General features: G+C 37.6%; 1 pseudogene; it reads right to left on the bottom strand.

The window, feature by feature from the left end:
* Window positions 1–1,868: 1,868 nt before the first annotated feature.
* Window positions 1,869–12,933, bottom strand: LOC133806210 (GPN-loop GTPase QQT1-like; annotated as a pseudogene).
* Between the last annotated feature and the right edge of the window lie 9,910 nt (window positions 12,934–22,843).

The following is a 22,843-nucleotide window of genomic DNA, read 5'->3' on the forward strand; positions in this document are numbered from 1 at the left end:
ATATAATCAAATATTCCATAAATGACTTTGGGTAAGTACTGAATATTTGCAAGATATAACTTCCTGTTATAATAAAATTGAGACAATATAAAGCTAAATAAGGAAGCTAATATAATCTGAAATTCACAAAAAGGGAAAGTGAATTTCCAAAAATTACAATAAAGGGAAACAGAAATTGATCTTTTAATTAAAAAGATATTTCTATAAAATATGTCAATTTTAGGATTTACAAAAATAATAAAGATTATTTATTCTATACCGAAATTCTTTAATTAATACTTCTAATAAAATATTATTTGTTCATATTATTTTTAATATGATGTTCGTGAAATATTAGTTATAAAAAAGGTAACACCCCTGTTATTTTTCTAATACATGACCAATTTATTGATACAGGAAGTTGTTTTAACAAGTGTTTTTGGATGTACCTTTTTCCATAGTCAAATGCTTTTTCAATCTATGGTGGAATATTAAATGATGTTGTGCCAGCAGTAAAATTTTATTGCTAACAATTTGGCATGAATCTTTCACTAGAATTTACTACTCCGGTAGGTAATTTTTACAAAGTAAGAGTTATTGAACAATAGCTAAAAGTAAATTATTCAAGTTTTTGGAAAATTCTCAAGTAGCACCCCTGAATAGGAGACCACTGCTGTGCCTCTCTTCTGTTTCGGCACGTAGATAATTTATAACGATAATTTTTTTATATGACGATATATATTATAGTTATAATAAATCTCCTACTAGTTTTCGAGATTTTTTGAATAATTTCTTGCGCCAAAATCAAGGTAAAAATAGTTTAAATCACGCATGCCTGTGTTTTTTTTATATGTGAAATATGTTGGTTGAACCGTGATTTTAGCAGAATAAATTATTCAAATTTTCTCAAAAACTGGTGGGAGGTCTATTATAACTACAATATACATCTTCATATAAAAAAAATCGTGGTTATAACTTGTTCACGTGCCAAAAACATAAGAAGCACATCGGTGGTCCCCTTTCTAAGAATACCACTAAAGAACTACCCTAAGTTTTTATTAACATGGCAAATTTTGATCTTAGACATAAAATTCCTTTAATTATTGTTGTGTTGGTGTGTCAGTTAGCCATTTACGGAGGAATTGGAAGTATGAAATCCATCATAAACTACTCATCAAGCACAATTTATAAAAAAATTTAGACTTTGGATTTTAGTAAAGAAAATTTTTACGAGGGAAAATAAATGAGAAAAAATGAAGCAAAATATTTTCTACAAATTTGATAAGAGATTTTTTTTAATATTTTCTTTTTTTAAGATATTTACAATTGTTGTAAATTTTAAAAAATTATACTACATTTAAGTTTTAATTTTTCTAGAAAAAGAATTCTTACTATATTAATTCAATCTAAACATAAAAAAATAGAATCTTTTGGATTTTACTTTTTTCCCTCCTAAAATGAAAGGTCCAAACAAGACTTTAGGAAATTTGAATCGGATGATAAAAGAAAAAACTACTTCATCATTTTTAACATGCATGGATATCATTTGATTTATTACTTTTTTTGTTCTTCTTCTTCTTATCTTATCCTAGCACACACTCATGCAAAGGTCAAGGGATTCTCTGATGACTTGCTGTGAATAGGAAATATGAAGAAGAGGTTGTATTTTGTAACATTTTCACATGGTTAAGCAATAGCCAATAACAATTTGTCCTTGCTTAAACAGTCTTACTTTTCTATGAAACATGTACTATAATAATTTGGAGAGCTATAAAATTTAGTATACATGAAACGGGGCAGTAATTTTTTTTCATTTTTCTTTCAATCTTAAAGGACTTCTTGAATATATTGTCTGCTATACTCTTCTATTTCAGATATTTTATTGGAATTCATGTTGGATGTTTCTACAATTAGAGACATTAATATAATGAGTAATGATTGAGACAAACTCAAATTGCACACTATTTACACACATCTCAACCACACAATTAAAAATGTAGTCCCCACTTAAGAATATCTATGGTTAAAATTTAATACAAATTATTTTATATAAAAAATGTGCAATTTAAATGTGTGTACCATTACTCATCACTCTAATATAATAGCATTTCATATATTATATAAATATATATAAAAATGCTATTGGGACGTCTACTAATGTCCTTGCAATAAAAATCTATTGCGACGGCAATTTTGCAACAGCACGTCATCACAATAAAACTATTGCGACGACATAGATCAAAATCATCGCAATAGACCATTTATCCAGTAGTATATAGAGAAAGAAGACCGCACATACCATTTCATAAGTTACTGATTCTTCCACCAGGGTGGATCCCTTAGTACCTGTAATGATATGTGCCAAAAATTTATATCTAATGAACAGCAACTCAACGGGACCAACTGCATCTTGCTGAATTCAACAGCACTTGCCTCTACTCCTGCTAAAATGTATCCAATTATTTTGTCTGTGAGCGTCACTGTATTCCCTACAATTTCTTTTCCTGAAAATGACTACAACTGAGTTACCGGATTTTAAATGTAACTAAAATGCCAACAACCAAAACAAAAAAAAATTGACAGACCTGAATATCTAGGGTTGTAAAATCGACAATACTGTAGTCTTCTATCACATTACAGAGCTCCTTGGTAAGTTTCTACAATAATGATAACCTGCATTCAGACTAGTCCTACATATTTCTGTTTCCTTTTGGCTAACCTAAGAAGACATAATTTATATGCCAAATGAAACTTCAAATATGCATAGAATTGTCCAATTAAAAAAGGAAAAAAGAATAGGCATGTCTCAAGTCAAGCTGCTTGTGATCGCAACTATACCCAATTCCTTTGTTAATGACAGTTGCAAATCTTAATGCCTAACTTCCAACTGAATTGAATTTACTTTCTTAAGCTCTAAAGAACATATTAAATGCCAATTGAGTCTAGCTCAAATGGTAGGGTATGTGTGTTTTCTGTGTAAGAGGTCTGGTTTCTAACAAATATTTTCCAGTCTAACATCTTGTTGTCACTGGTGAAAATTAGATTAACATAAATGAACTACAGAAATCAAATTCAATTTCAAGCTTCATCAATGATGTATGTGTTTCGCTCAGCAATGATCTTAAGACTTCAGGTTACATGTATCAATAATTTTAATGTCAGTAATAAAGCTCTTCTAATAAATTTGTCTATTAAGTTTTCTTCTAAAGCAACAACTACCAAGTTTCTGATATTTGAAATACATTATTCATTTTCAATAAGAAGATTGTTAGAAGTAGCACTTAACAAGATTAAAATATATATTAAGAATATAAAACCCGTACTTAGCAGAGCGAGGATCTTGATCAAGATGGTGCTGTAAGTATGATAAATCTTGAACATATGTATGGAAGTCCAAGTTAAAGGCTGCAACACATCAAAACAAAACAATTTTAATGGAACAAGAAGGTGTATTGATCAGATAGACAGAAACACAACATGTCAAATCAGAAAAAAAAAAAAAATACCATAAACTCACCCAGCCTTCCATAATTCTCTATTAACTCAATCTTTGACAAAACATTAATGTGTGGGTATGGCAGTTCCAAATGGATCATTGTTGATAAAGAGAGAAGCAATGCACTAACATATTTCCCAGGTTCGCTGCAGAGATTGGTGTCAACTAGATGCACAGCAGTCAACTGCATCAAATGATAATCCCATTAAGATAACGAGCAAAAATCAATTCAGTTTGTTGAAACTCCTGAGCAACAATACAAACATGTTCATAGAAGACATACTGTACAATTTTGTAAATAATACTTCTAATATGATTTTATTGATGAATAGTATGACTTATATATAGGCTGAATACAAAGAGCTACACAAAAAATACAACCTAAACTTAGTTGTCAATTACAACCTAAAGTTAGCTGTACAAAATACTCTAGGTATTTACAATGATATTTCTATACTCCCCCTCAAGCTGAGTTGTATATGTTATACAAACCCAGCTTGGAATTGAATTCTTCAAAACTTGTTCTTGGTAAGGACTTTGTTAGGATGTTGGCAATTTGTGTCTTTGTAGGAATGTAGTTGAGTTCAATGATCTTTGAATTCACATTCTCATAAATAAAGTGTCTGTCTATTTCAACATGTTTAGTTCGGTCGTGGTGATCCTGATTTTTAGCAATGCTAACTGCAACTTGACTATCACTGTACATTTTAAAGGACTCAGAAGAGTCAAACGTCAATTCATTCATAAGCCTTTTGATCCACATCCCTTCACAAATACATAAGGCCAAAGCACGATATTCTGACTCTGCACTACTCCTTGAGACCACAGACTGCTTTTTACTGCGCCAAGTAACTAAATTACTCCATGCATAGGTGCAATAACCACTAGTTCATCGTCTGTCGGCCAGTTCTCCAGTCCAACTACAATCTGTGTAAACTTCCAAGTCTCAGTTGTTGTGTTTTCTAAAGTGCAAACCAAGACCTAGTGTCATTTTCAGATACCTTAGAATATGATACACTGCTTCCACGTGCTCCTCACAAGGACCGTGCATGTGTTGACTAACAACGCTGACAGAGAAGGCAATATTAGGTATAGTATGAGAGAGATAGATTAGTTTTCCTACTAATCTTTGATAGCTCTCCCTCTCTAGTGGAGTTGAATCCTCTCTTCGATTAACTTTCAAGTTGGGATCCATGGGAGCATCAACCGGCTTACTCCCAATCATTCCAGTTTCCTTTAGAAGATCTAGGATATACTTTTGCTGAGATATAACAATTCTTGTTTCGATCGGGCTACTTCCATACCAAGAATGTATTTGAGAGTTCCTAGATCTTTGATTTCAAATTCTAAGGCAAGAAGTCTTTTGAGATCTGAAATTTCTCCTAAGTTATCTCCAGTTAAGATTATGCAATCCACGGACAATGAGAATTTCTAGCTTCCCTGTTGAAGAGAATTTGAAAAATAGAGTATGCTCAGCCTGGCTTTAAGTATATCCATGTTTGACAACTAAGTTTACAAATTTGTCAAACCATGCCCGGGGTGACTGTTTCAAGCCATAAAGATATTTGAGAAGTTTGCACACTACTCGACTACTGGAGTGTTTCTTCATCCCAGGTGGAATTTCCATATAGACTTCTTCTTCGAGATCCCCATTCAAAAAAGCATTTTTTTACATCAAATAAATATAAAGGTCAATCACAATTTATAGCAAGTGATCATAAAACTCTTACAGTACTAAGTTTGGAGACGGGAGCAAAGGTCTCCTGATAGTCAACACCATATGATTGAGTGAACCCTTTGGCAACTAATTGAGCCTTGAATCTGTTGATACTCCCATCTGAATTATACTTGACGGTGAAAATCCACTTACAACCAACTGTCCACTTTACTTGAGGTAACTCGGTGAAAACCCAAGTACCATTTTTCTCAAGAGCATTCATTTCTTCATCGACTGCAATCTTCCATTTAGGATTTTTCAAGGTCTCATAAATGTTTATGGGAATCTGAATAAGATCAAGAGAAGAGACAAAAGCTTGGTACATAGGTGTTAGTTTACCATAAGCAACATACTTTTCAATGGGGTGATTGGTACAAGTTCTAACACTCTTCCGATGAGTCACAGAATCCTTACCTTCATGATTTTCAAGGTTGAGAGGGCTTTGATGAGTGTTTGAACAGTTCTTGTCTTGCATGATGACCTCTATATTCCCAACTTTTCTCCTGCTATAAACACAAAGTTCTTTGTTACCTATATCAAATTTTGCTTAAGTTTGAGGTGGTGGTAAGTCTGAAAGAGTGCTTGGATTTTCTAAGGATGAAGGTGAGGTCGGATTGACTATAGAGAAGGACGAGTTGGATGTGTTTTCTGGACTGATATCTGGTTGGATAGGAAAAGAAGGCAAGGAAGGACCAGTTAATTGATCTGGTTGGATAGGAAAAGATGGCAAAACCTGACCACTTTGATGTTCGTGTGCCACAACATTGGGTTGAGGAAATGCAGCTTGATGATCCTGAAGAGTTTTTCGAAGCTGATATTTCTGTGAATGCTCCCCCTGAAGACCAGATTTGGGAAATAAATATTGATGTTCAAAAAAGGTGACATCCATAGTGTTATAAACCCTTTTTGTAATTGGGGAGTAACATTTGTACCCTTTTTTAGTGTTGGAATATTCGATGAAGAGACACTTGTGAGACTTTGGATCAACTTTTGTTCTTTTGTGATCATAAACATGGACAAAAGTTGTACATCTGAAGGCTTTGAATGAAAGATCTGAGGAAAAGGCTGAGATATGAGGGAATGTAGCAAGTAACAAATCTCTTGGGACTTTGAATTATAGTACACGGCTGGGCATACAATTGATGATATAGGTCGTTGTGAGTAAGGCTTCCCCCCAAAACTATTTAGCAACATGATTTGAGAACATGATAGATCTAGAAACTTCAAGAAGATGTTTGTTTTTTCTATCAGCCACTCTATTTTGTTGTGGAGTATTAATACATGAGCTAATGTGAACAATTCCTTTATCTAACAAGTATGGACCAAGAATGAAGTTAAAATATTCCTTTCCATTATCAGTTTTCAGAATTTGGATCCTACAGTTAAATTGATTTTGAATCATGGAATGGAAAATTTTAAAAATAGAAGCAGTTTCAGATTTTTCTTTCATAAGGAATGTCCATGTTGTCCTAGTATGATCATCAATAAAGGATACAAACCATCTAGATCCACTAATATTTGTTACTCGTGAGGGTCCCCAAATATCACTATGTATCATCGAAAAAAGGTTGTGAAAGTTTGTGAGGAAGACTGGAATAAGAGTTTCGAGTATGTTTAGCAAGTTGACATACTTCACAATGAAAGAATTTTGGTCTTTTGTGGACAAATAACTAAGGAAATAGTTTTCCAAGATAACCAAAATTTGGATGTCCAAGTCGAAAATGCCACAACATGACGAGATTTTCATTCGAACCAGACACAGAATTGAAAACAGAATCTAAATTGGAATGGTTACCACAACTTGATTTGTGAACTTGTTTACTTTTAGAAGAATTCTTGAGGATATAGAGCCCATCATGCATTTCAACACTGCCAATCACCTTCTCCGAGTCCTCAACCTGAAATTCACAAAGATTTGGATAGAATTTAGTAACACAATCCAGATCTCAAGTAAGTCTACTTATTGAAAGAAGATTTCAATTTAGTTTATGGACAAATAAAACAGATGAAAGGATAAGGTCATCTGATAATGTTACAAATCCAGTCCCTATCACTTTTGAGAGAGATCCATCAGCAATTCTGACTGTGTGGGAATGAGCACATGGTTTGAAGGTGGTGAAGACTTGGAAATCACCCGTCATGTGGTCGGAAGCCCCTGAATCAACTATCCAAGTACCTTTGTTGGAGGTTGCAGTAAATGTGTGAGATGTAGAACCTTGATGACAGACTATACTAACATTTGCCTCGGTTGAGGGTGAGTTTGGCTACTTCATAAACTGTCGAAGAGGATTCAAATGCGGTTTAAGAGGTGGCTGACTTTGGTCTTTTGAGAAGGAGCTGACGTTGTGACAAAGGGTTTATAGAGGACTCCCATGAATTTGATAAAGATTTATGAGATTTAGTGACTGAGATTGAGTAGTCATTGAATTTGGAAATTTAATTGTTGAGGGTATTTCTGAGGAAGATGGGTTGGCTAGAGTAGCCATGAACTGAATTTTTTTTTATGAGATTATGCAGCAAAGACAAAATAATATTTTTCAAAAAATAATTGATGCACACGTAGAATAAAGAAAAAACTTAGCCAAAGATGCAACTTTTTGATGAAATCGTGGGAGAAGCCCAAATAAAGAGTCACGGCCAAAGCAGGGAATGTCGAGGAGGAAGACGCTAAAGAAAGGTGGTTGGAGGCGCTATCACGCGCGCAGCGCATGGGAGAAGCCGCTGGAGGTTTAGGCGGCACATATGACTCACGTGCCACTATTTTGGACCCCAAACTTTGGGGTTTTGCCGATCGAGGGTGGGACAAGATTTCTCGGCAGGAGGTGAGATTAGAAGACAACTTTAAAATGAATTTCTAAGACTGAGCCTCAAAGAACTAAACCCTAACTTTTTTAAGAAAGGGCAAAAAAAAAAAATTGGAAAGATTTCTAATTTCGGACTACAAATGCTCTGATACCATGTAGAATTTTGTGAATAATATTTCTAATCTCATTTTATTGATGAATAGTATGGCCTATATATAGGTTGAATACAAAGAACTAGACAAAAATTAAGGAAAAAATGCAACCTAAATTTACCTGTCAATTACAACCTAAAGTTAGTTGTACAAAATACTCTAGGTATTTACAATGATATTTCTACACATACTCATATGATACACTATAGTTTAACCTGTATGAGTTTCATGACAACATTCTATTAGGATAGGGGATATGGATTGTTTTAGCCATGACAATTGGCTGAATTGTATAGTTTAGGTGGCAAAATGGAGGGGATTGAGATGGTTCTAGAATGTGTAGGAATACTCTAGTTGTTGAGAGTGTATAAATAGAAGAAGAGAGGTTGTAGTGGGTGTGGAATTATTTTGTAATTGTGGGAATTCCTTGGAATTCATTGGGAGGCTTAGGGGATCCTCGAATTTCCCCTACTACCTTCCGCTCTCTTGTATTTATGAGATTGAATATCAATAATCAAGGCTTAATAGCCATTTTCACATCTAAATTCCTATCAAAGTGGTATTAGAGACTTTGATCCTCAGTGGGCCCAAAGAAAAGTGATGTGCGGTTGAATTGGACGATTGTTTGGAGTTGATTCAGTTTGATTTTCGTCAGGAGATCTCGAAAGTCAAATTTGAGTTTCAACAGTTTCCCAAGGAAATTTCCATGATCAAATCGAATGTTCAGAGACTCGATAAGAAGCTCGATTTCATTATTGGTCACCTAACTCAGTTGCTCCAATGCAAGGGACTCAAATCGTTGCAGCAACTAATGCCGCTAAAGGAAGGAGTCGATTGAGTGACGACCATTGGGAACACGAATGACGACTACAACCATGCTAAAGGAATCATACATGTTGGGGCAACGGTGAATTCAACTATCAATATGGTGTCTGCGAGACACTTGAAACCATTTGGCTCATCCAACACATTCGAGGAAGTGGTCATTGCTGCTTCTGGACTTATTGTGGATTGATGAGGTGAGTGTAAGGACTGATCGTCGAAGTTGAATCTCAGAGTACCGGGACCGTAGAAGGCACTCTTAGCTCCATTGAATACCACCTGAGTTGGAGACTCTCTTAGATTACCTTCTCTAAGTGGGGTTAAAGTTCTTAGCTGGCAGAGTCAGTTTAGGGCACGACAGTCCTTCGACTTGGTCTACGTGGGGGATACTCACAAGAGTCACAACTCAGTTCCGAAGGAGCCGCGCGGCTGGTCATTGTTGAAGAGGCCAGGGTCGCCATTCTTTCTGTCTAAGTGGAGTGGGCACAAACGCAAGGCACGTCACATGCCCTACTGATGCCCAAGACCATCTAATTTTTTCCTATCTTGGTTTGAAGCCCAACATCATGGGCCCATGTAGGGATCAGGCCCAATATTTAAGAAAAAATTTACAAACCCTTGTGTCATCAGTTTTGAGTCTAAGGCGAGGAAATTCTATCTGCAAACCTGATCTTGCTTTTGACGACTTCTTGTGCCTCTTCTCTTCTGCTCACCTGCTCTAAGTGCAAAAATGGCAGCAGGAGGTGATGCACATGTTGGATTTAACTTTTGTTTCGGTGGTCACTGCGGTGGTTGCAAGGCAAGGAGGCAGTGGAGTCAAGATCATAGATTTGGGTATTATGCTGCAGCAAATGGCACACTTGCAGAGTTTGATTTTTGACAGAGGGAGAAGAACCACATTTTGGGAGTTTCCTACATGGACAAGCTTCCAGAAATCCATTTGGGCAATCAGGTATGTCATTTGGGATAGGACCAGCCATCATGATAATGTCACTTTTTCAATTTGGCTTAGGCAAATGGGCTGTGATGGACGTGTTTTTTTTTAAAGGGAATTGCTATGCAAATGGTTGCCGCTCTCAATGTTATTGGCAACATTTTTCTTGATTTTACCAAACGTAGGTTCATTTTCATACGATGCGGTGGTGGAACACAACTAGTTCAGTTATCAAAATCAATGGATTCATCTTTGAGATTAAATGCCTTATGGGCCTTAGAAAACTTGATGTTTCTTGCGGACACCACATGTAAGGAAGGCATATTGGGAGAACTTTAAGCTTCCTCATTGGAAAGCCTTGTTTGTGATTTTGAGCCTGTAGTCCAGGAGCAAGCTCTTGCACTTGATCGAAATCTTATTGATGAAAGTACGACCTATATTGAGTTTGTATTTGTTGAAGACGTTATTATTTTACATGTTGTTGGAAGGAAATTGCAGAGTGTTTCTAAAGTGGAAGTTGCTATACAGGGAATGTATTTACTCTGTAATGTTGCAAGTGGGGTCCGGTTTCTATGTTTGACCTTAGCACTGACATAGATGGAGAGAATACAGTGCTGGGTTTTTGATAGAGGACGATGGATTCAAGGGATTAGCGGTGGGCAGTGGCTCGATGAGAACAAAATAGTCTAGGTTATAGATTATTTTGAGTGGTCAAGGATGGTTGTTGCACTTGGTTTGTCTTTGATACGATAGGTTCTGCTAATTGTTTTATTATTGGGCTTACATTTTTGGGATATGCTAAATCATTTTACTTTTGGGCTTACAAATTTTTGATATGCTCGTTGTTTTACTCTTGGGCTTCCAATTTCGACATATGTGATTAAATGAGGTGGAGTGACCTAAATAGTGGGAGGATGAGATGGAAAGGAGCTGACATTTTTGGAGGAGAGAGTGGTTCCTACGTGTAGAAGAAAAAATAAAAAAGTTTATACCCATTTTTGGAACCCTAGAGAGAGAGGGATCATCTTCAAAAAAGACTCAGCTGCCCAACACCATGAGGGACCATTTTTTATCTGCATTTTTTAGCTGAAAAACACCAAGAAAAGGAGGAAAAACCTAGGAGAATGAAGCTAGAAGAAGAAGAAGAAGAGTTAGAGGGCAATTAATAGAAGATTTCTATCATTTTGGTTTGTCTTTCTAAATTCTCTTTTCCTATAATTTTATTTTTCTCATCTTGAACTCTTGAGATAATGTTGAATATATATTGTGGTGATTTTGGTATTTTGATTATGAGCTAATTTGTTTGTGTTAGGGATATTGATGAACCCTAATTTGAATTTAACCCCAAAGTGTTAGGGGTAATGTTTTATGCAATTTTTCTCTTGTTCATTTAAGCTATATTTATTGTGCAAACTCTTGCATGAGAATGATCAACTTAGGTGAGAAACAAGCTAGTTTTAATTCCGGAATGGTTAAAATTGGTGGAAATTCTTGATTGATGCATGTTTGATAATTTTGCTATTGATTAGTGAATAATTTAGGAATAATTTATTCACCTTGCAAACTTGTAAGATTTAGGATTGAATTGGTGTTCTTGAAATTGGATTAATATAGGAATATGTAGGTTTAATTATGAGAACTCTAACATGTGCATTTGGAAAAATGGCATGAACAATTGTTCAAATCTTAGTTACAAGAGTAAATTGTGTCTTTGAATTTTCTCACAACAATAGGGATTGAAATGCAAATTAGGGGGATTCATTATGCCTAACTTTTATCTTAATATTAATCACAAATTGTCATTTCCTAGCTTAGTTTTAAAGGTTTATTTTAATTCTTTCATTTAGTCTTTTAGTTTCAATTAATTAAATCATCATAAATTATCTGTACCCCAAATTGTTTGGTGTTGATTTTTACAATTTTTGTTTGAACACTCGTTGAGGAGAGGATAAAATTTACTTTTATTATATTATTTGCTTACGAGTACACTTCCACACTTAAAAAATTTCGCAACAATATGCTCATCGTTTTATTGGGTTTACCATTTTGGATTATATGGTTTGTAAGTGTGATTCCTTGCTGGGGCCCATGACATCTACAAGGGGTCAAGGTACTCACTCATACAAATATAGCACTCCGTTCTTGTTTCATCTTCTGTACCTATGGACTATGGTGGTGGATTCTAATTTTGTCAGTACTTACGTCATTCTTCTCCATATATCTTTGGGCAGCAATGACTCTGCTACCCCTATAATCTCTTGTACTAGGGAATATGTTGTTAACCACTTCCGTCACCTTAAGGACAAGGTGACTTTTGGGGAGGGGAGTAGTGTTAGGATAGGTGGCAAAAGGGAGAGGGTTGAGATGGTTCTAGAATGTGTAGGAATATTCTAGTTGTGGAGAGTGTAAAAATAGAAGAAAGAGATTTGTAGTGGGTGTGGAATTATTTTGTAATTGTGGGAATTCTTTGGAATTTATTCGGAGGCTTAGGGTATCCTCGAATTTCCCCCACTACTTTCTTCTCTCTTGTATTTCTGAGATTGAATATCAATAATCAAGGCTTAATAGTAATTTTCACATCTAAATTCCTATCACATTCTTGGCATTGGAGTGAAGAAAAACTAAATCTACTTGGCCAGGGAAATAAAAAAGAAGACAGTGATCTGCAAATTAACAAGAATCAAGTTGACATTTGTCACCTAAATAAGAAATATAACTGAAGAATGAACCAGCTTCTTAATTGATGTTTAAAATGACCTGGAGTACGTGAAAAAAATATGCTAAACCAATAAATAATGGAAGCACTGCTGAAGAGCAACGAATCATTAGCAAGATCAAGATTGAATAGCAACTTTAAAAGTTCATTTTATGAGTAAAAATAGCATAATAATCAGGATTGAAAAACAACCCCATTTTACAAAAGTAAAATAGTTTACCCCCCCGATGAGTTTCAAGAACTGATACATGCCATTGCAGTATGTGGTTTTTCCTGAACCAGGGGGACCAATCACAACTTGCCCAAACACCATTTTTCCTTGATTAATCCGTCCTTTATGTGAGTTAACTTCCACAAGCTATAGGTTAGAAGTTGTATCGGGTAAAGTAAAACAATTTGCTCACCATGACTTGACTACAGACACATAAAGTGTATATGGTATGAGACTAGTACTTCACTATAAAGTATCTACTTCAGAATTTGATAATGATTTTCGAAAGTAAAGTGAATGAAACTCCATTGAAATAAAAATAATAGCGCATCAAGCATAAATTAGTAGCAGGGAAAAAATATTTATAACTTAAAATTTAAACGCATTAACAGGTAAAAATTGGAGAAAAGGAAGCAAATCAATGAGAATAGAAACACTCGCCGCGAAAAGGAGTAGACCAGTGTTGGTGCCACTTCGAGAGAGACGTTAGGGTTCTTTTCTGTAAAAAATTGTCCTCCAGCAGAATCGAAAAGAAAAAAGCAATTACAAAAGGGGGAATTCCGAGAATCAAACTCGGTACCTCTCGCACCCAAAGCAAGAATCATACCACTAAACCATGTCGAGAAATAGAATTCAAGTTGGTTGTGTATAACAGAATTGTGGTCCCAAACATAACCATTTCATGTTGCTGCCACTAAATTGGTTGTACTGAAATATTCTTTCTGTTATGATTTTGTAAAGGTTGTTAGAATATTCTGTATACGTGTTGATTGCCCTTTGTGGCTCTTTGTATTCTTTACCAGTGTATATATAAAGCAAGCTACTCTCCAGCCTAATTTAAGCTGAGTATTATTCATTTCTACTCCTCCTTTCTTCTCTCTTTTCCTACTGTTCGTGTTTTCAAACTTAGTATCAGAAGCCAGGCCAGGCCTTTGCCACTCATGTCAACCGAAGGTGGTGCGCAAACCCCTCACTCTAGGTCTCCCGATGCCCCTGCTTCCAGCCATGTCTCTACTCCTATTTCCTCCTCCATTGTTCCTTCATCACCTGTTCATATTATGCAATTTGGAAGCGCCCTCAATCAACCCTATGCTCTCAAGCTTCACAACAACAACTTCTCATTATGGAAAACGATGGTCTTTGACATCGTTCGTGACCATCGGCTCGACGAATTCCTCATCGGCACAAAACCTAAGCCTCCTGAATTTCTTCCCCTTGACCCAACAACTCTGATGGCTTCTCCCACTGTTAACCCTGAGTTTGAACAGTGGATTGTTCATGACCAACTTCTTCTCGGTTGGCTCTACAGGTCTATGACGGAATCCATCTCTACCAAGGTGATGAGTTATGCTTCCTCTTTTGCCCTTTGGAGTAGTCTTGAGGCTCTATATGGTGCTCATTATAAGTCTCGGATGGATGAACTTCGCACTCTGATTCAAACGACTCGCAAGGGCTCCCTCTCCATGCCTGAATATCTTCGTCAACAGCTTCAATGGGCTGATATTTTAGCCCTTGCAGGTGACCGTTGTAACGCCCTGGATAACCAAGACCGTTACACTATGTTCTTAAAATAGTGCGACACTTGCTAATCAAGTCATTTAAATAAAAATGTGAATCTAACGACACAAACAGAATAGGTTTAAAAGGTTTTGGCTATAAACGAACAATTTTCATTAAAATAAATGTTTGGCACATGGGATCCTAAATCGGGGTTTAAATAACCTACTTACAAAATTTCCAAATCTTATAAATAATCAAGCCACTCTAATGACGAAATACACATTTTAGGTGTCCGTCCTTGCACAATCCCTCGACCGTGGTGGCCAAGCAGCTGACAATGTACATCTTGCCCCCAGAGCTCTCCAACCCATGGTTGAACCATCTTACCCTTGCCTTTACCTACACCACGTAGTACCCGTGAGCCGAGGCCCAGCAAGAAAACATAATATCATAGCACAATCAATATCAATAACTAAGTAGTTCACAGAGCATAACCAAATGATTTACAAGACATTAATCAATTACCCAGCAAGCCATAGCATTCACTTAATCAAGAATACAAGTTGACAAACCAATGATCCAACATCCAGATATTCAGCATATCATATACATCAAACTAGCAACAGTACACATGTCATGCAATAACTAGGGTCGACACTCTTAGGCCGCACCCTCTGTAATAAACCACTGTCTTTGGCTCACTTAGGCTGAGCCCAGTGTTATACCCACTGACTCCGGCCAGCTTAACCGAGCTCAGTGATTAACAAGCTGTCCTCAGCTACCAGTGGCTAAGCCGCGCCCTGTGCGCAATTATTGATTTCAGCACTCTTAGGCTATTTATCACATGTCCCCATGGCATAATACCACCTCATGACATTCATACAATTATAGGGAGCCCTTAGTCCCAACATATTCACATGGTTTATCTTTTTTTTTTTTTTTTTGATCAAGAAGAAAATGAACTTCATTGAACAAACAGTCAATACAATTGAAGGGCCAATTCACCCAAGCAACAAACAATCAAACTGTACTGACAAATGAAAAAACAACTGAACAATCCACTTAATTACATTGGAGATTCCTTATAAAAAGCTGATCTTGGAGAGAAATCTTCCTATTTTTAACTATGTATAATCGGTACTTAACTATGTTTATAACAACAGCCAAAACCAAGTTCAATATAGAAGAAATAATGCCATGTCGATCACAAGCAAGCCAAAAAACCCAGCTATTGAAATCACTAGGCCAGAATTTAAACCCTATCCAAGCAAAGATGAAATTAAGAATCATCTTAGAAAGGCAGCACTCAAAAAAGAGATAAGTGTGACTCTCATTGTGATCACCACAGACAGGACATAACAAGCAGTTCACCTGTAAGTTAAACCAGATCAAGTTGTCTCTAGTGAGAAGATGAGCATTGACCACCTGCCAAAGAAGAAATCGGTGCTTAGGAAGAGTAAGCTTACACCAGACTGTTTGATGATAGCCCACCAGCTGCTGATTTAAAGAGCTGTTGTAGAGCTTCGAAGGCTTAAATCTCCCTGGAACCCCAGCAGCAAGGATCTCTGTCTGACTGAATTTTCCCCTTAAATGGCATAACTTCCTCCAATACCAACTGCTATCTGGTTTCAGATTTTAATTCCAGAAATTAAAGCCTTTGGCTTATCACATGGTTTATCACAATCATATAATAGTGCATACAAATATAGGGAACACTTAGTCCCATCCTATCCACATAAACGGGTGCAGTTTTCTTACCTTTAATTCCAAGTGCTTTAATTAAGAAAGACGACCCCCGAGCACGATCCTGCCCCGAGCCCAAGCGTACACCTAGTCACAACCATGATAAAGGATTCCATCAATAATAAATGAATAAGGGTTTCCGGGTCAAGTTCTAGCCTTCGGGACATCCAATTCCACCAAGCACGATAGTGGAATCAATCCCGAGCACCCTAGGTCAAGTCCCTGCATCTTAAATCTCCAAAAGACCAAAAATACCCTTAAGAGTCGTGGCCCAAGCTTCCTATGCCGCGGCTTGCCCCTGACCAGAGGCTCAACCTCGGCCAGAAATAGACGCGAGCCGCAGCCCAACCTTCCCCATGCCTCGGCTCGCCCTTCATCCTCAGCTCCCATCTGCTTCCAAGGGCCGCGGCATACCAAGAACTGAGCCGTGGCCCGACCCCTTTGAACCCAGAAAATCCACTATTTTTAACACTCAAACCTCACTCAAATCCATCCAATACCATCTTAATGATACAATTCAATTATCACAAACATTCTAACATGTATTCAGCAACATAACCCAGCAAAAACCTAACTTGAAAACTCACCAATATAACACTTTAATCATGAAACCCATAAGCTCAAAAACTCCTTAGAATAGGCAGTAATTCCCAGAAATTTAGATGCTAATCCATTACTAAAGGCTTACCTTTACTGAAGAGCAAGACCACCAACTAGTTGCAGATTTAATTCCCAAGCCTTAGCCCCAATTTAATCTTCAAAATCAAGAACCCAAAACATTTAGAACTTATCCCAAATCTACATAATCAAATGACCAAAACTGTAATTCAAGCCTTACCTCAACTCATGTTGAATTCCTTAGCTAAACTGAGCTAATCCCTAAAGCTTCCCACTCAAATCTCTGAGTTTCCAACCAAGTTTTCCTCTTGTTTCTGTGGTTTCCCTTGAGAGAGGAGGAGAGAGAGAGGAGAAGGGTCGGTTTGGGCATCTTCTACTGTTTTCTTAATTTTGTTTTATCTATCCTTAATTACTTAAGTAAATCCCTAGGCTCGGGGTACCAAAAACGTCCCCGAGGGCAAAATGGTAAATTTCCCCAGTATTCCCACCTAGGCTTCTTAACCTCAAATATATCTCCAATTATTTATTTCCATAACCCGATAACCCAAATAACTGTTTAATACCCAAAATACCCCTTGACTCGCCCTGAGTCAAGTACCGGGTCCCGTTGTGACTTTCCCGCTACTTGCTCTTTAGGACCGCCACGTGCCAAATGATGCAAGTATAAATATATCCACATAATAATGTGGTCTCAACAGTCTATCACATTTATGCCCTAACGGGCCAAAATTACAATTAAGCCCTTACAAGCTAAACAGTGCCTACATGCTTATCTAATACTCATAAACATGTATTTCACATAATCAGGCATTTTCACCATTAATTCACATATCTTCCAATTATGCCATCCCGGCACACTAATCAAGGCCCTTAAGTCTTATTAGTAATTTTGGGTCGTTACAACTATCCCCTCCTTATAATAATTTCGTCCTCAAAATTTACTTGAACACATCAGACGATAAACCTCGTATCTTTGACTATAATTCCCAAGGTCCAACGCCTTTACTCTTACTCTTCGATAACACTCAAAAGTGAGTAACAATCTTGTTCCACAAGATCTTATCTGATAACTATACCTTCGTTAACCTTCGCTTGCACATCAAATCTATTGAAACCCCAGGGTCTGCTTACTTCACAATGATCGCCTCATTGTCTTATCATTGATACCAGAAATACCTATGAGTCATCACCCCTACCAGGGCGAGATCAGCTTATAGGCCCCCATCCTAACCCTTGGTACAACCTTAGAATTCTTGTCGAATCGGGAGTAAAATCTCCGTTTTCTTTCCTTGGATATCATACTTTTCCTTGTCTGCACTGACTTGGCGAGATACAAATCTCTCATTCTGGAACTTTGTATTCCAAAGTTAACAATTTACAAGTTCTTATGTCCTTTCAAATAGGCAGACACTCCTGCCTTAAGAATTCCAACAATCTCTTTGGTTTTCTCCTGAACCAATACTGAACCGTAGTATTCGCTATCTTTCATTTCTTTACTTAGCATAGTACTCCTGGCTTTTTATCTTATTATGTCCTATGACGTGTCACCTTAGCAGTACTCCAGCATTCATCACAATGACTATCTCCTCAAAGATTACACTTTCCTTAATATCCCAAATATTCGCACACTCAACGTTTAATCCCTTAAAACAACTATTAAGCCTTCAGATTGCTATTCCATATGCAACCAACCAATAATTCCATGTTCCCACTCTGTTCCCTTCGTTCTCTAGTTCCTTTCCAAAACTTATAAAACTATAGGGTCTCAACTTAGCATTATCAATGCCCTGTCCCATTGCTAGATCATACGAACCAAATTGCATTAACTCATTCAGCTGAGTTAAAACCTTCCATGTCCAATCACCTTACTTATAGTCTAACATCGTCCATTTCTATGATCCACCATCGTATCACTTTACCTTTCAACATTCGAGCATACTAAATTCTATCACCCGCTTAAACCTCCCAGTACAGCATACCCTAGGGGGTGGAACGATATCCATTTAGAATTCTCATCTCCACGCCAAATTTCCATCGGACCACTCATCTGATCCTTGTACCCTAACTCTTATTTCCTTGATGGGGTTCTTCCCTATCTCCACCAAAACCATCACTTTGGATTCCATTGTCCAAAGGAATACGTATCTGTTCATCACCACAAACTAATGTTATACCAATCTCAGTTGTTACCTTGTCCATTCTATTGTAATCTGTGGCATTCTTTTTTTTTTTTTACTGACACACACCTCCCAAGTAAGAGATCTGCCTCCAATTAAATCTCATCCTCGTACAGTTGAGGATTTCTAACACCAACCATCCATCCATTACGTTTCACTAAATCTTGGTCTCAAGGTTATCTTTCTTATAGATGACCAAATGTTCAAATACCTTACACTATGCATACACTGCCAACTCATCATTCCATGTGTATCAGCCATGTTCCTATTCTTTTACCTCCCGTGAGGCTTGATCCATCCTCTCGTCAACCTGAGCCTGGGCGTTCCCCAACCTGTGATGCACCCCTCACAGTTTTATATCTTTATCAAAAGTTAGGTCCCTTATGCTTCCCTTATGTATTTCAACCATAACACGCATCTTCCTATATCACCAAGCTCTAACCAATTCTCACTCTCTCTTCTGAACTTCTGATCTGACACTATCAATTCAGTCTAACTTCAAGTTTTACTGTTCTTCTAATCTCTGGTGTAGCTGCCTTTGAAGATACTTACGTAGTAAGTGACACGTTTACCGGTCTTGTTGTACTCCCTATCCTTCAGAAGTTCTTCAGTAGCTTCTCTTGCGGCTTCAGATCAAATCTCTTCACCCCTGACCCCTCTTCTTCTTGTAGCATTATTCTGAATACCCCTAGCGAGACCAAACTGACACTTCATGGAGCTTTACTTGTGACCCTGCTTCCTTAGTACTAATATCATTAGCATAGTAGTCATTCGCATTCCACTTCTAACTTGAGAGTAGTCCAACATATCGCCAATAAACCTAAAGGTGACTTGTCCACACTGTTCCTATATTTTCTGCTTGTAGAACTTGGCTGTGTTGCTGAAGCTTGATCAATTAAGAACCTTTGTTACCAATTCATCACACCCTACTCGGTACAAGTAGTAAATCCTGAAATGTCTCTTTCCTTGATCCTCAGCTGGTAATAACCAGATCGAAGATCAACTCCTGAAGACATTGTCCTATCTTGTAACCGGGCATTAAAACTCTTCATCCTTAACAGACGACGCCAACAATACCCACAATACGATGTTCTGTCTGATTCACCCCGAGGTCAAACTTCTTTGACTGCTTCAGTAATTCTTTCTGTCAAACCATTACTATCTTCCGTAATGTCCCTAATACCGAACCTACCCGTAGCCCAGTCTTGAAGCATACCAAATCCTTCCTTGTATACCCATATGAATCCTTACTGGTCGGCTTAGTTTCCATTCAGTCAAATTAATATTCTCCAAGTGATATCCCCTACAATCCATGGTTGTCTCTTAACAATTAACTCTCACTCTGACTCATGTCGAGGCTTCCATATGACGAGCTCTATTGCTCTCACCACGAACCTCTCTATTACTTGTATTCTAATTCCCCTTCCAGAAGTTTCTAATTTCTCCTCCATAAAAACTAATATCTTCAGTCTCTCACATAGTACCCTTTAGGCATATTCTCCAACTAGAGTTTGATCCTTAAATGGGTCATCATCTCCAACTACACCCACCTGTATCAATTTCCAAAATGAATTACCCAACTCACAAAACTCATTGACATACACTGTCATTACCTTATCATTTCCAATCAAGCCTATAGGCCTATTAGTCTCCGCAACTCAAACTATATCTTTATAACCTCTTTTATCAAATCACCACCTAAGTTCTTTCCAACTCATCATGCCTATATCTCGGTCTGAGTACCATTACCAGGCATCCTTCTGCCACAAATACTTAGCACAACCCCTTAGTCATGACCTCTCATCAACATATAACCAAGGATGGAATTAGCTTTGCCCATCCACTGACCAATCCTTAGGCAACCCAAATCTCCTCAAAACCAGAGGATAATACCTTTTAAGCCCTCCACATAGTACTCTTATCTGTCTGTATCCTCATATTAAACTAACACTAGTAACCTCACTGTCAAAGTATCCAAAGCAGCTAATTCCAAATCTTATAAATAATCAAGCCACTCTAATGGAAAAATACACGTTTTAGGTTTTCGTCCCTGTACAATCCCTCAACCGTGGTGGTTGAGCAGCTCACAATGTACATCTCGCCCCCAGAGCTCTCCAACCCATGGTTGAACCATCTTACCCTTGCCTTTACCTGCACCACGTAGTACCCGTGAGCCGAGGCCCAGCAAGAAAACATAATATCATAGCACAATCAATATCAATAACTAAGTAGTTCACAGAGCATAACCAAATGATTTACAAGACATTAATCAATTACCCAACAAGCCATAGCATTCACTTAATCAAGAATACCAGTTGACAAACCAATGGTCCAACATCCAGATATTCAGCATATCATATACATCAAACTAGCAACAGTACACATGTCATGCAATAACTAGGGTCGACGCTCTTAGGTCGCACCCTTTGTAATAAACCACTGTCTTTGGCTCACTTAGGCCAAGCCCAGTGTTATACCCACTGACTCCGGCCAGCTTAACCGAGCTCAGTGATTAACAAGCTGTCCTCAGCTATCAGTGGCTAAGCCGCGCCCTGTGCGCAAGTATTGAATCCAGCACTCTTAGGTTGTTTATCACATGTCCCCATGGCATAATACCACCTTATGAAATTCATACAATTATAGGGAGCCCTTAGTCCCAACATATTCACATGGTTTATCACAATTATATAACAGTGCATACAAATATAGGGAACACTTAATCCCATCCTATCCACATAAACGGGTGCAGTTTTCTTACCTCTAATTCCGAGTGCTTTGATTAAGAAAGACGACCCCCGAGCACGATCCTGCCCCGAGCCCAAGCGTACACCTAGTCACAACCATGATAAAGGATTCCATCAATAATAAATGAATAAGTGTTTCCAGGTCAAGTTCTAGCCTTTGGGACATCCAATTCCACCAAGCACGGTAGTGGAATCGATCCCGAGCACCCTAGGTCAAGTCCTCGCACCTTAAACCTCCAAAAGACCAAAAATACCCTTAAGAGCTGAGGCCCAAGATTCTTATGTCGCGGCTTGCCCCTGACCAGAGGCTCAGCCTCGCCCAGAAATAGACACGGGCCATGGCCCAACCTTCCCCATGCCACGGTCCGCCCTTCATCCTCAGCTCCCATCTGCTTCCAAGGGCCGCAGCATACCAAGAACTAAGCCACGGCTCGACCCCTTCGAACCCATAAAATCCACCATTTTTAACACTCAAACCTCACTCAAATCCATCCAATACCATCCTAATGATACAATTCAATTATCACAAACATTCTAACATGTATTCAGCAAAATAACCCAGCAAAAACCTAACTTGAAAACTCACCAATATAACACTTTAATCATGAAACCTGTTGACTGTGTTTTTAGCCAACGACGTGAGAACGTTAATAACGACAAGCCTTCAAGAGAATGTAAACGACACAGACAGTTTTATCAAGAAAATTAAATAACACAAGAGATTTTATAGTGGTTCAGCCCCGATCAATCGGTAATAGCCTAATCCACTTAGAGTTGTGATTATAGATCTGCACTCAAGATCAGATGGACTGAGCCAACTGAGTTTCTTCAGTCCAGATTGCAAAAATACAAGAATCCTTTCAAATACCAGCACTTTCTCTCTCTAGAATACTCAGACCCAAATTTTCTCTCTCTAGAATACTCAGACCCAAATTTTCCCTCTCTAGAATACTCAGACCCAAATTTTCCCAAAAGTCTAGCAAGAAGAAGCTGCCCCTCTCTAATCCCATAAGCCCTCTATTTATAGGCTTAGGGTCATACATCTGATATCCCCTAGAATCGGGATATTTTATTATATTTATTACATTTAAATTACAAAAAACATTCAAAATGTAACAAAACCCCCCATTTGTGGGAAGAATGAGAGATTCCCGCGTATCTTGTTGAAGCTGTTTCTGGGAATCTTGACTTAGTCCTCCTCTAGCTAGTTGATCCACCTCACCTCCACTC

This window comes from Humulus lupulus, chromosome X (assembly GCF_963169125.1).
Source record: "Humulus lupulus chromosome X, drHumLupu1.1, whole genome shotgun sequence".
Taxonomy (NCBI): Eukaryota; Viridiplantae; Streptophyta; class Magnoliopsida; order Rosales; family Cannabaceae; genus Humulus; species Humulus lupulus.